Genomic DNA, 15258 nt, shown 5'->3' on the forward strand with positions numbered 1-15258 from the left:
CCAAAAGCTATTTATGATTGGGCAGTGCCACCAGGAGTGGAGAAAAGTGCCCCTCTGTCCACAGTTCTTGAAACAGATGGAAGACGAGTGCGCTAGCTGCACTGGGGTACGGTACCATCGTGTGAGGACTTTAAGGGCTTGAAGTTGGACATTCATTGCTTTCGTTTTATATATGGAAGAACCCCAGATGGCTCGCCATTGCTCCTCAGTTAGTTCTATCTGCAAATCTCGAGCCCAGGCACCTTGATAGGAGTGCGGCTTTGCATTAAGGGGGCTGAGTAGCAATTGATATATTTTTGATATCAGTCCTTTGATTGGGATTGAATCACCAAATAGGATCTTTTCAAAGCCAGCAAGGTGGACGCGCAGAGGGGGACTGAAGGAATGTGTATGTAATAAATGTTTAAGTTGAAGGTATTCGAACCAGGGTAGTCGAAGGTCAGAGTCAGCCTCCAGAGTCACTTTATCTTTCAGTACCCCCTTAAGAAGAACATCAGCAAATCGGGTCAGTCCTAGACGTTTCCATTGCATAAACGAGTCTTTACTCAGCGCCGGAGCGAACCAGGGCTGTCTAACAAAAGTGGTTAAGGAGGAGGTCGGGGGAGCTAACTTATTACGGTGTTTACGCCAAACCTGCAGCATGGAGGCCAAAAAAGGGTTCGGAGAAGAAGAAGTTTTGACGCGCTTAGACACACACCAGAGTTCCTCCTGGAAAGAGGGGGCCCTGAGATAAAAATCCTTGATCGACTTCCAGTCCGCCACGTAGGAGGACCTATAATATTTCACCAAATTAGTGAGGATAATAGCATCATGGTAGTTTGAAATATCTGGGACAGCTAATCCACCCAGCGAAATAGGCCGTCTACTTGAGGCAAAGTTGAGCCTTGGCTTCTGATGCTGCCACACAAATTCATTTATTTGGGATTGCCATTTATGCAGCAGAGAGGCTGGAACACACAGAGGGACCGCCCGTAAATAGAACACAATCTTAGGTAGAATTAATGATTTAATTAGATAGATACGCTCCAAAAGGGTGAAAAATTTTTTCCCCGAGTGGGATAGGAGAGAATTGATAGATTTGGAAATTTCTGTCTGGTTAACGGTTGGGAGAGTAGTGAAGTCTAACAGGATGTGAACACCAAGGTGTTTCCAAGATTTTCTAACCCATTTGTATCGGTAGTGCTTGCTGATAAAAGAAATAGAGGTAGAAGATAGGGTAATGGGGTGCAAGAGAGATTTATCAAAGTTTATGGTGAGGCCTGAGGCGATAGCGAAGTCTGAAAGATGAGAGTGAGTTGCTGGAAGTGACGAGGAAGGGTTGGTAAGATACAAGGTTATATCATCTGCGAAGAGACTAACTTTAAAAGCTTCGGTCCCCACGAGAATACCATGGATGCGAGCATCATTCCTGATTTTGATGGCCAACGGCTCAATTGCAAGAGCGAATAGTAGGGGCGAGAGAGGGCAGCCTTGCCGTGTGCCTCTAGACAGACTGAAAATAGCTGAGTTTAAATTGTTAATCCGAAGTAGTGCTGAAGGAGAGAGATAGAGGGAGTCAATAAGAGTACGAAATTTGGGACCAAAATTCATTCTTTCTAGTAAGGAGTGCAGGTAGAGAGGTTCAACCGAGTCAAAGGCCTTCTCTGTGTCTATAGATAGGATGCAGGCATCCTGAACAGCTTTGGTTTTGCAATGATGAATCAAATTCAGTGTTTTTTGGGTGACATCAGTTAAGTCACGACCAGGGATGAAGCCCGACTGATCAGAGGCAATATAATTTGCCATAAAACTATTCAGTCGCCTTAAGATGCTAGTAAAAAGTTTGTAGTCGGTGTTTAAAAGAGATATCGGTCGGTAAGACTTGGGGTCTAATTCATCTCTCTCTTTTTTGTGTAAAACAATAATTTTGGCAAGACTCCAAGACTGAGGGACTGAGCCAGAATCGAGAATATAGTTAAAAAGAGATAGTAAGTAGGAAGATAATGTAGAACTATAAGCTTTATAAAATTCAGAAGTTAAGCCATCCAGACCCGGCGATTTGTTTGTGCGCAATGATTTGATGGCTTCAGCAAGTTCCAGCTCATCAATGGGGCGGTCAAGACACTTTCTGTGGGCTTCTAGCAAAGTGGGGAGTGTAGTAACAGATTGAAAAAACTCAGAGATCGCTTCAGGTGGTGGGTTCTTGGATTGGTATAGAGAAGAGTAGAATTGACTAAAAATATCTAAAATAGACTGAAGAAGTGCATACAACGCCTTCGCGATTTCTGAGACCCTTCACATTCAGGTTGGTGGCTTGCTGTTTGGCTTTCCACGCTAGAAGCCTATGAAATTTTGGGCCCCGATAACAAAAGGCTTGTTTGGTAAATAGCAGATTACGTTTGATTTTTTCAGTATCCAGGGCCTCTAACCTTTTCCTTTCCTCTTGCAAGTGCTGAAATGTTTTTTTGCTGCAAGTGCGTTTATGTTGGAGTTCAAGATCTTTGATTTTCTCAGTCAAGAGGTTAATAAGATGTTGTTTTTTCTTTTTTGGGGTGGCAGCCAGTGCAATAATTTTGCCTCTTAGGAAGGCTTTGCATGCATCCCAGACCGTTTGGGAAGGGATGTCATCAGAAAGATTGTGGCTAAAAAATTCCTTAATTTCCTGTTCGATTAGGTTGAAAAGTTCTTTATCTAATAATAAATAATTGTCAAGTCTCCAGGAAAAGCTACGGTCATATTGTACAGTTTTCTTAATAGAGCAGATAACTGGCGCGTGATCAGACCAGAGTTTTGGTTCAATTGAGGCATCTACAAGAGCATTACAAAGAGAATCAGAAATAAAGATATAATCAATGCGCGTGTGAGTTGATGCTGCGAAGAGAAGTAGGTAAAGTCCCGCTCATTTTGATGGAGAAACCTCCAGGAGTCTGTAAGCCCCATTTCTGACATTATTTTATTCAAGCCTGAGGGGGAAAAGCCTCGTCTGGGGGGGGGGGGGAGTGGAGAGGCGAATGTTCCGATTTTCTGTCTAGCCGAGTGTCCATAAGGAAATTAAAGTCAGCTCCGATAATTAAAGGGCCTTCCTGAAAAGCTTTTAATTTGTTCATAATCTTCCAGATAAATTCTAGTTGTCCCGAATTAGGCACATAAATGGCAGCTTGGGTTGTGATTTCGTCATTGAGTCTACCCTTAACAAAAAGAAATCTACCACGTTCATCTATCTCAGAGGCCAAGCAAGAAAACTGAACTGAACGTGAGAGTAAAATGGCAACCCCCCTGGCATGAGAGGAACCAGAGGCTGTGAAAGACACAGGAAAATGGGCAGAGCGAAATAGGGGATTAATGTCATTTCGTAAGTGTGTCTCTTGTAGAAAGATAATGTCTAGAGCACGTTTCTTCAACCCTGAGAGGATGCGTCTAGATTTGATTTTGCTATTAAGCCCTCGACAGTTCAGCGAAAAGATTTTTAGGTCCAGGGCCATTTAGGTCAAAATATATGGATTATAAATTAGGTCTCCCGTCAGGGACAAAGGACGGAGACGATAGACAATTACAATGTAAGATCCATAGCAGGGAAATGCAGTATGAGACCTCATGACTATGAAAAAGGATGGTTTGTATGTGAGTGAATGTAGGACAGTGTCCCAATCTATGATTACTGCGGGAATATAATGGGATATTGGAAAGGTACTAATTGCTATAACAGGGCTAAATAGAAATAGTAGTTTAAGCCAACTTGGCGGGCCTTTGAGAAAGAAAAATGACGAGCACAGGAGAAAAAGGGCCACTGATCCAAAAAGCAAGCCCATAAAACATGAAGGCATATACATTTTGTTCCTAGGACAAATGAACTGCATCAGTGTCAAGTCAAACAAACAAGAACTAGAAAAAAGGCAAAGAAACCTATACAGAACTAATAGACAATCATGTGATATCCCTAGTTGAACAGCAGATGGCGTACTAGAGTAGCAGCATAAGTGGTAACCAGCATATCTAACACTATAATACAAGTAACAGCAATAAGTGTACCTCATCCCCACCCCCCTACCCCTTTCTCTGTCCCCTCTGTATATAAATGATGGTCAAAGATAGATTGAAAAGATGTCTGCGGGGGGACAGAACTCCCATCGGATACATTAAATAACAGAACCAGCACATGGGGAAAACCCGTGGGTCCCAGGAAACCACCCAAGACCGGGGTCCTTGTACCCTTCCACTACATATTCCCCTCATTCTTGAGAGCTGGAGAGCCAAGCCCCACTCTACCCTCACCCCCCCACCCACCCTCAGATGTTAATTATCATATAAGACAAAGCTTTAAAGTAAGATAACATAAGATAACAACGCAGGTTTATGATGAGTTTACTGATTGCAGTGACTGTATAGAGTCCGGAGCCTGGGCTGGTTCATGCGAACGGGCTGAGATTTTACGATCCTTAGGCGGTGACACGAAGGTCCATTTTCGCTTTTGTGACTTACGATCCAGCTCCATCGGAACATCTATGTTGAGTGACTGAAGTAGATACAAACCAGCTTCAGGGTCTTCAATAGTCCAGCTTTTCCCTTGGTGATGTATGACAAGTCTGCCTGAGGGCGACTGTGACAGAAAGCAATGGGTTAACCATAAACTGAAGACGCACAGGGCTGCGTCAGGTGACCTGAGGGTGGGGGCAAAGTGCTCAGAGCTCTCAGGGAGGGAAAAGTAGTTGAGTGAGAGAAACTGCTGAGGCAGGAGGTTCAGTCAGTTGGTGTCTGACAGAGTGGAGGCCTGTCAGAGAAGTCTGTCAGTGGGGACCTGACAGAGACTGAGAGGGTCAGTTCGAGCCTGCCAGAGAGGCTGAGAGGGCAGCTGATCCTGTGAAGGAGCTTGAGACGGGGAAGTCTTCCAAGGACTGCGAGCTCGACAAAACCAGCCAAGAGGGCTGTGTGTGTGTGAGTCAGTTAAGACCGGAATGGTCACAGACACCTAGAGACTACTCTGAAGATCTAGTGAGGTGGTTGAGGGAGTGGATGTGGGTCTGAGACACCAAGAGGGCTGAGAGGAGAGACTCCAGTCGTGGGGTGAGACTAGACACATCAATCCCAAGAGGCCAGACCTTGGCTGGGGTGGAGAGTGAGTTATAGGAAACTGTGAACTGTGTAACTGTGCTGGACTGGATGGGCCACTGGCCTGATCCAACATGGCTTCTCTTATGTTCTTATGTGACACAGAGTGTTGGACTGGATGGGCCACTGGCCTGATCCAACATGGCTTCTCTTATGTTCTTATGTGACACAGAGTGTTGGACTGGATGGGCCACTGGCCTGATGCAACAGGGCTTCTCTTATGTTCTTATGTGACACAGAGTGTTGGACTGGATGGGCCACTGGCCTGATCCAACATGGCTTCTCTTATGTTCTTATGTGACACAGAGTGCTGGACTGGATGGGCCACTGGCCTGATCCAACATGGCTTCTCTTATGTTCTTATGTGACACAGAGTGTTGGACTGGAGGGGCCACTGGCCTGATCCAACATGGCTTCTCTTATGTTCTTATGTGACACAGAGTGTTGGACTGGATGGGCCACTGGCCTGATCCAGCATGGCTTCTCTTATGTTCTTATGTGACACAGAGTGTTGGACTGGATGGGCCACTGGCCTGATCCAACATGGCTTCTCTTATGTGACACAGAGTGCTGGACTGGATGGGCCACTGGCCTGATCCAACAGGGCTTCTCTTATGTTCTTATGTGACACAGAGTGTTGGACTGGATGGGCCACTGGCCTGATCCAACATGGCTTCTCTTATGTGACACAGAGTGCTGGACTGGATAGGCCACTGGCCTGATCCAACATGGCTTCTCTTATGTTCTTATGTGACACAGAGTGCTGGACTGGATAGGCCACTGGCCTGATCCAACATGGCTTCTCTTATGTTCTTATGTGACACAGAGTGCTGGACTGGATGGGCCACTGGCCTGATCCAACATGGCTTCTCTTATGTTCTTATGTGACACAGAGTGTTGGACTGGATGGGCCACTGGCCTGATCCAACATGGCTTCTCTTATGTTCTTATGTGACACAGAGTGCTGGACTGGATGGGCCACTGGCCTGATCCAACATGGCTTCTCTTATGTTCTTATGTGACACAGAGTGTTGGACTGGATGGGCCACTGGCCTGATCCAACATGGCTTCTCTTATGTTCTTATGTGACACAGAGTGTTGGACTGGATGGGCCACTGGCCTGATCCAACAGGGCTTCTCTTATGTTCTTATGTGACACAGAGTGTTGGACTGGATGGGCCACTGGCCTGATCCAACATGGCTTCTCTTATGTGACACAGAGTGCTGGACTGGATGGGCCACTGGCCTGATCCAACAGGGCTTCTCTTATGTTCTTATGTGACACAGAGTGTTAGACTGGATGGGCCACTGGCCTGATCCAACATGGCTTCTCTTATGTTCTTATGTGACACAGAGTGCTGGACTGGATGGGCCACTGGCCTGATCCAACATGGCTTCTCTTATGTTCTTATGTGACACAGAGTGTTGGACTGGATGGGCCACTGGCCTGATCCAACATGGCTTCTCTTATGTTCTTATGTGACACAGAGTGTTGGACTGGATGGGCCACTGGCCTGATCCAACATGGCTTCTCTTATGTGACACAGAGTGCTGGACTGGATGGGCCACTGGCCTGATCCAACAGGGCTTCTCTTATGTTCTTATGTGACACAGAGTGTTGGACTGGATGGGCCACTGGCCTGATCCAACATGGCTTCTCTTATATTCTTATGTGACACAGAGTGCTGGACTGGATAGGCCACTGGCCTGATCCAACATGGCTTCTCTTATGTTCTTATGTGACACAGAGTGCTGGACTGGATGGGCCACTGGCCTGATCCAACATGGCTTCTCTTATGTTCTTATGTGACACAGAGTGCTGGACTGGATGGGCCACTGGCCTGATCCAACATGGCTTCTCTTACGTTCTTATGTGACACAGAGTGTTGGACTGGATGGGCCACTGGCCTGATCCAACAGGGCTTCTCTTATGTTCTTATGTGACACAGAGTGTTGGACTGGATGGGCCACTGGCCTGATCCAACATGGCTTCTCTTATGTTCTTATGTGACACAGAGTGTTGGACTGGATGGGCCACTGGCCTGATCCAACATGGCTTCTCTTATGTGACACAGAGTGCTGGACTGGATGGGCCACTGACCTGATCCAACAGGGCTTCTCTTATGTTCTTATGTGACACAGAGTGTTAGACTGGATGGGCCACTGGCCTGATCCAACATGGCTTCTCTTATGTTCTTATGTGACACAGAGTGCTGGACTGGATGGGCCACTGGCCTGATCCAACATGGCTTCTCTTATGTTCTTATGTGACACAGAGTGTTGGACTGGATGGGCCACTGGCCTGATCCAACATGGCTTCTCTTATGTTCTTATGTGACACAGAGTGCTGGACTGGATGGGCCACTGGCCTGATCCAACAGGGCTTCTTTTAAGAAAAGCTGATGAAAATGTCCTATTTGGGGGTTTGGAAGGTTAGGAATATCCCTAGTTAGCAGCAATTGTATCACAGCTTAAATAGTAGGGGTCCTTCAAATGAGATTTGTCTTCGTGATCACTTGTTTGAAGTCATTGGTTGGGAAATGTGTCTTTTCTTTCTTTCTTTCTTTCTTTCTTTCTTTCTTTCTTTCTTTCTTTCTTTCTTTCTTTCTTTCTTTCTTTCTTTCTTTCTTTCTTTCTTTCTTTCTTTCTTTCTTTCTTTCTTTCTTTCTTTCTTTCTTTCTTTCTTTCTTTCTTTCGTAAATGGCTCTCTTGTGTGTTGCTACTGAACATGACACACCAGATATCCTTGTGTGGATAATGATTAAAGAGAGCCCCCTGCAGCAACAAGAAGGTATTGCAAGCATGTCCAGAAAAACTTGGGTTTTCAATTGTTAACATTACATCCCTGTACTTTAATCTCCCACTGCTAATCTCTGGAACATTTATGAAGTTTATAAGAGTAAAAAAAATTGATACAGTTAGATAACTTATTAATGTTACTAGGAATGTTTATTTTTTCCCTACTGAACACACATAATAGAATAGCAGAAAGAAGACCTAGGAAAGAAGTGGAAGTTATGGAGCATGCATCCAGAAACTCTCTAGGTGATGTTAATTGGTCTCCATATTTCCATGCCTTCTTCTAGAGTTGCCAGCTGTGTCCACTTGCTGAAGCTACCATTTTCTCCAGGTGATCTGACGTAGTCTGTCGTTTTTGTAGTCTGGAGATCTGCTGCAAATTCTGGGAGAACTCCAGCTGGAGGTTGGCAATCCTACTTTCTTACCATGACCCTCTGGACAGCGGTGGTGCAATGTCAGCTAATCCAACATGGTCCAGATTTTAATGTCGGTTTCTTTCTGACTTCAACCGTCCGCCCACCCAAATACAGATGAGAGTTTGTGCATACTAGCCAGGGAGGGGCTGTGTGGTCCAGTGGGAGAGCATTTCTTTAACATATCGAAAGTCCTGCATTTAATCTCCAGCATCTCCAGTTAAAAGATCTTGCAGTAGGTGATGTGAAAGGAGAGAGACCCCCACCAGACTCGGAAGATGACACTGACCTTGATGGACCAATGGTGTGATTCAGTATAAGGCAGCTCCGTGTGCTGATGTCAGATCATTAGATGTCTGGCTTCAGACCAGCTCTTAGCACAGAGGGGGCCAAACTGCAGCTCTGGAGCCACACGTGCCTCTTTCATACATATCGTGTGGCTCTTGTGGGAGAGCCAGTTTGGTGTAGTGGTTAAGTGCGTGGAATCTTATCTGGGAGAACCGTGTTTGATTCCCTACTTCTCCACTTGCACCTGCTGGAATGGCTTTGGGTCAGCCATAGCTCTTGTAGGAGTTGTCATTGAAAGGGCAGCATCTGGGAGAGCTCTCTCAGCCCCAGCTACCTCACAGGGTGTCTGTTGCGGGGGGAGAAGACATAGGAGATTGTAAGCCGCTCTGAGTCTCCGATTCAGAGAGAAGGGTGGGGTATAAATCTGCAATTCTTCTTCTCTCGAAGTCCCCACCACAGCATCAGCTGGCTTGGAGAAGGCATTTCTCTTCTTAAATCATTTCTCCAAGCCAAGCCAGTTGGCAGCTTGGAGAACACATTTAAAGTTGCTTTCTTTCCACCTCTGTTTCCCTGCTCTCCGTTTCTTTTCCTTCCTTCCTTCCTTCTCTCAAACATCTGCTGTTCATGTCTTGTGGCTCTCAAACATCTGATATTTCTTCTATGTGGCTTTTATGCTTAGCAGCTTTGGCCACCCCGTGTTAGAACCTGACCAAAAAGCTGCAAAGATAAAGGATCTCTGCAGCAGCAGAGGGGAAGGCATGCCAGCATGGTGTAGTGGTTAAAATGTTATACTAGGATCTGGGATACCCAGATTCAAATCCCCACTTGAGCCATGAAAGCTCGCTGGGTGACCTCGGGCCAGTCACGCTCTCTCAGCCTAGCCTACCTCACGGGGTTGTCATGAGGATAAAATGGAGGAGAGGAGAATGACAGAAGCCAAAATGTAAGATGATGGTAGTGGGTGCCAGCCCTCTCTTGGCTGCTTTTCAATATGGGCTCAGAATCCCACGTGGAAAATCAACAGGGGGCGCCACCGCCTTTTCCTGGAGTGAGGATGCAACATGGATCAAGCTCCATGGACCCCAGTGCGGCACAGCAGCACAGACAGTGGCCTGGGTAGAGGGAAGAGGCCTCTGGCTGTGGGCACCCTAGGGAGTGGAGGGCAGAGGGAGAGTGGAGGCTGGCCAAGATGGAAAGAAACAATAACCAAATCTGTGTTCTGCAAATTCGTTTATACAGGGCCTTTTCTTGTAGAAAAAGCCTCGCAGGAACTCATTTTCATATTAGGCCACACCTCCTGACATCACCGTTGTTTATCATAGGGCATTTTGTAGGAAAAGCTCAGCAGAAGCTTATTTGCGTATTAGACCACACCCCCTGATGGCAAGCCAGCCCAAACTGCATTCCTGTGCGTTCCTGCTAAAGAAAAAAGCCCTGCATTTATATAATGATTGAATTCATCATCCCATATAACAGGGGTGGCCAACGGTAGCTCTCCAGATGTTTTTTGCCTACAACTGCAATCAGCCCCAGTCAGTTGGCTGGGGCTGATGGGAGTTGTGGGCAAAAAACATCTGGAGAGCTACCGTTGGCCACCCCTGCCGTACAACATTGCCACATGACAAGACCAAATGAAAATATACCAGGACTCCTCCTATTTATGAATGAAACAATCTTGACGTATTACCCAAGCCCTGCCCTCCCCAGCCTTGGCCCCCAAATCTCCTCTCGACTCCCCCCAGCCTCATTTGCATATTAGGCCATTCCCTCTGGCATCACCTTTGTTTCACACAGGGCTTTTTTGGGTAGAAAAGGCCCAGCAGGAACTCATTTGCATATTGGGCCACACACCCCGACAGAGCCTTTGTTTCACACAGGGCTTTTTTGTAGGAAAAAGCCCAGCAGGAACTCATTTACATATTAGGCCACACCCCCTAACATCACCATGGTTTCACACAGGGCTTTTGGGTAGAAAAGGCCCAGCAGGAACTCGTTTGCATATTAAGCCACACCCCTTGACCCCAAGCCAGCCCTGCTATCAATTAAATCACCGTTTAAACTTTAAAAATATTGATGACGCTGATACATATTGTACATTGGGAATATACATTTTGAGTGTGGTCTTCCCCGTATTCAAAAACAATATACATCATGGCTAGGATCGGCCCTAGACCGTCCGGCACCTAGACAAGGCTAACGTCAGGCGCCCCCTCTGCCCGGCTAACATCATCGAGTCACGTCCGTGACCCAGAATGCCGCGCCGTGGGCAATTGCCTAGTTTGGCTAGCGGTAAGGCCGGCTCTGACCATGGTTGTTTCGACATGGAGAAGATTCTGTGTGTAGTTCTTCTTGTTGCTGTGAATGCAGAGGTACATGCAGTGTCTACAGAGTATCTACCCAGAAGTTTTTCTGTTCCGTTTGGAGTCACACTCCCCCAGAAAGGAATGGGTTCGTAGCTTGGGGGTGCTGCTGGATCTAGGCCTCTCGTTGGATAAATGGATGGCAGCGATGGCCAGAGATGCCTTTCACCAGCTTCCCCCCCCCAAAAAAATATATATATATATTTAGAATTTATTATATGCTAGTACAAGCCAGTTCCTAAGCAATACAATATTATGTGAGCCACAATTGGCAGGATATTAATGGGATATTCATTAAAAATTCAATATACATTTGTAAAAAGTAAAGGCAGTCCCCTGTGCAAGCACCAGTCGTTTCTGACTCTAGGGCGACGTCGCATCATGACGTTTTCATGACAGACTTTTTTTACGGGGTAGTTTGCCACTGCCTTCCCCAGTTATCTAGCGGATACTCATTCTACCAACCTCAGAAGGTCAACCTTGAGCCAGCTCCCTGAACCCAGCTTCCACCGGGATCGAACTCGGGTCTTAGGCAGAGCTTGGAGTGCAATACCGCAGCTTACCACTTTGCACCATCAGGCACTTGTAAACTGTAGCTATAACGAGAAAAATAGATGTTGGCCAGTTGAGATCCTTAGCATCTTCTCAAACCCTCCCTTTTTTTTGTAACAAAGCAAAGACATTTGACTAAATGAGACTTAATGAGGCGTTTGCGAAGACAGTCATTGCCAGGGGCAGTCAAGTGACAAATTGGAATACATATAAATCAAGTCAGCTGTTAACTAGAGTGCCTAGGGAGGGATGGTGGCTCAGTGGTAGAGCATCTGCTTGGGAAGCAGAAGGTCCCAGGTTCAATCCCCGGCATCTCCAAAAAAAGGGTCCAGGCAAATAGGTGTGAAAAACCTCAGATTGAGACCCTGGAGAGCCGCTGCCATTCTGAGAAGACAATACTGACTTTGATGGACCAAAGGTCTGATTCAGTATAAGGCAGCTTCATATGTTCGTATGTCTCCGCAATAATCAGCCTTTCACCAGCTTTGACAAGTAAAAAAAAGCCAGAACCACGGGGTAATAGAACTAAACTACATGAAAAAAAGAAACCTCACCATGCACAAACTGATTTTCTAGCTATATTTTTATATAAAATAAATTCTGGGTTGCAAAAATATGCAATTGTGTCTGTGTATCAGTTTAAGCCTTCTGTGCTAGTCCAGCTAAGGTACATAAGCGGCTAGTTTACATATTCCACATTTTTAAATGGCACAAAACGCTAGACTTTTAAATAAAGTGCTGCTGCTTTTCCCACCAGCCCGGAACCAACATACCTTCTCTCATAGAAGAGAAGAAGAGTGTAGATTTATACCCTCCCCTTCTCTCTGATTCAGAGTCTCAGAACAGCTCACAATCTCCTTTATCTTCCTCCCCCACAACAGACACCCTGTGAGGTGGGTGGGACTGAGAGAACTCTGACAGAAGCTGCCCTTTCAAAGACAGCTCTGCCAGAGCCATGGCTAACCCAAGGCCATTCCAGCAGCTGCAAGAGGAGGAGGGGGGAATCAAACCCGGTTCTCCCAGATTAGAGTCCGCGCACTTAACCACTACACCAAAAGCTCTCATAGGAACCTGCCTCCCTGCTGTGGTCCTCTTCCGAGGCCCTGTTTGGGTGTCCCTTCGTCTATTGTTTGAAATGTGAAAAGTAGTGGGTTCGATGCATGAGGAGACTCGGGTAGAGTTGATCACAGCTCTTCCATTGTGATTACAGCGTGGCAACAGTTACTGAACGGGGCCAAATCTATACACACAAAAGTTCCCACGCTTGCACATCATTGGACCATATGAACCAGCAAGGGCTAGCTATTGGCCCAGGGAAGATTTGGATCCTGCTTTCCATTGTCTCTGACCAATTTCGCACTCACCTTACACCGCTCTCATGTTCATCTTCTCAGCTCGGCTTCCTTCCGATTTCCCGCTATCTGCCCTGGGGCTGCAGCAAACATCAGCGTTTTCACGCAGCAAAAAAAAAAGGTAAAGGTAGACTGCTTGCACCAGTCGTTTCCAACACGGGCGACGTTGCTTTCACAACGTTTTCACGGCAGACTTTTTTACGGGGTGGTTTGCCATTGCCTTCCCCAGTCATCTACACTTTCCCCCCAGCAAGCTGGGGACTCGTTTTACCAACCTCGGAAGGATGGAAGGCTGAGTCAACCTGGAGCCGGCTACCTGAAACCAGCTTCCACTGGGATCAAACTCAGGTCGTGAGCAGAGTTCAGACTGCAGTACTGCAGCTTTACCACTCTGCCCCATGGGGCTCTTTTCGCACAGCAAACAGAACGCTAAAAAAACCAGTTTCTGTTTGCTGCATGAAAACGCCGATGTTTGCTGCAGCCCCAAGGGAGATAGTGGGAAATCGGAAGGAAGCCACACTGAGAAGACAAACGTGAGAGCGGCATAAGGTGAGTGGAAAATCGGTCTTATTGTCCCCAAGCTCAGTCCTGAAGCCTCCAATAAGCCAGGCAGGACCTAGCAGCCCACATGAAACACAGAGTCACATACACAACAAAATGTTTTAGTGCTTTAATGTTTGCCTTCTTGGGAACCCGAAAGCAGGTGTAAAGCTGGTATAGAAATGTTTAAAGAAATACGTGCTGAAGTGTATAGGACTGACAGTTACCTTTCCACTAGACAACATGTTATATAACAAACACCCATTTTTCTCAATCGTGAAACATTTGGCTGTCCAACGTTGACATATTTATAACAAATCGCATATATCAAAATGGATGCATTCGGCACTCGGAGAGGCTCAGCATGTTTTAGTACATAAAGGCACGTTGTGTATTTCAACAACATTCTCAGTAAACTGTTATTAAATGCATTTAGGGTGATTTCCCACTAGACCAGGGGTGGCCAAACTGTGGCTCGGGAGACACATGTGGCTCTTTCACACTTATTATGTGGCTCTTGAAGCCCCCACCACTCTGTTGGCCAGCTTGGAGAAGGCATTTCTCTCTTTAAATCACTTCTTCGAGCCAAGCCAGCTGGCAGCTTGGAGAATGCATTCAAAGTTAAAGTTGCTTTCTTTCCACCTCTCTCTCCCTCCTCCCATCTATTTGCCTGCCTGCCTGTCTTGCGGCTTTCAAACATCTGACATTTATTCTGTGTGGCTCTTCCGTTAAGCAAGTTTGGCCACCCCTGCACTAGACCTTTCATTCTGGTTCAACTCTGTCCCCGAACAGCAATTCTACACTGAACTTGGGTTCACCCCTGGTTTTATTTTGGATTATTTCCCATTTCTACATTCAATTAAGATCGCCCCACAGTCGTCCTGCATTATGACCATGCTGTTTGCCTCAGGGTTTTCTTGCACGTTCGGGGGTGATCCCAGGGCAGATTAGTTTAGAAGCATTAACTTGGTTTGGAACCTTTCAGCCCCTTTACCCTCCACCTGCAATTTCACCGATCTGTCGGTGCATGTACATAAGAACATAAGAGAAGCCATGTTGGATCAGGCCAATGGCCCATCCAGTCCAACACTCTGTGTCACACTGTGGCCAAATATATACACACACACATTGTGGCTAATAGCCACTGATGGACCTCCATATTTTTATCCAACCCCCTCTTGAAGCTGGCTATGCTTGTAGCTGCCACCACCTCCTGTGGCAGTGAATTCCACATGTTAATCACCCTTTGGGTGAAGAAGGACTTCCTTTTATCTGTTCTAATCCGACTGCTCAGCAATTTCATCGAATGCCCATGAGTTCTTGTATTGTGTGTGAGAGAGAAAAGTACTTCTTTCTCTACTTTCTCCATCCCACGCATAATCTTGTAAACCTCTATCATGTCACCCCGCAGTCGACGTTTCTCCAAGCTAAAGAGCCCCAAGTGTTTTAACCTTTCTTCATAGGGAAAGTGTTCCAATCCTTTAATCATTCTAGTTGCCCTTCTCTGGACTTTCTCCAATGCTATAATATCCTTTTTGAGGTACGGCGACCAGAACTGCACACAGTACTCCAAATGAGACCGCACCATCGATTTATACAGGGGCATTATGATACTGGCTGATTTGTTTTCAATTCCCTTCCTAATAATTCCCAGCATGGCGTTGGCCTTTTTTATTGCAAACGCACACTGTCTCGACATTTTCAGTTATTTACTCCCTGAATGCTCTTATTTCGGTGGGAGGGTTTTATGATATATTTCCCTCCTCTTTTCTTTGTCGTCCATTTTGAGCTGTGTGCATATGCAGTTGCTACCAACAACCCATCTTTCCCCCCCACCCACATTGGATGGATTTGAGGGACTCAAATGCA

The sequence above is a fragment of the Heteronotia binoei genome, chromosome 11 (assembly GCF_032191835.1).
Source record: "Heteronotia binoei isolate CCM8104 ecotype False Entrance Well chromosome 11, APGP_CSIRO_Hbin_v1, whole genome shotgun sequence".
In the NCBI taxonomy this organism is placed as follows: Eukaryota; Metazoa; Chordata; class Lepidosauria; order Squamata; family Gekkonidae; genus Heteronotia; species Heteronotia binoei.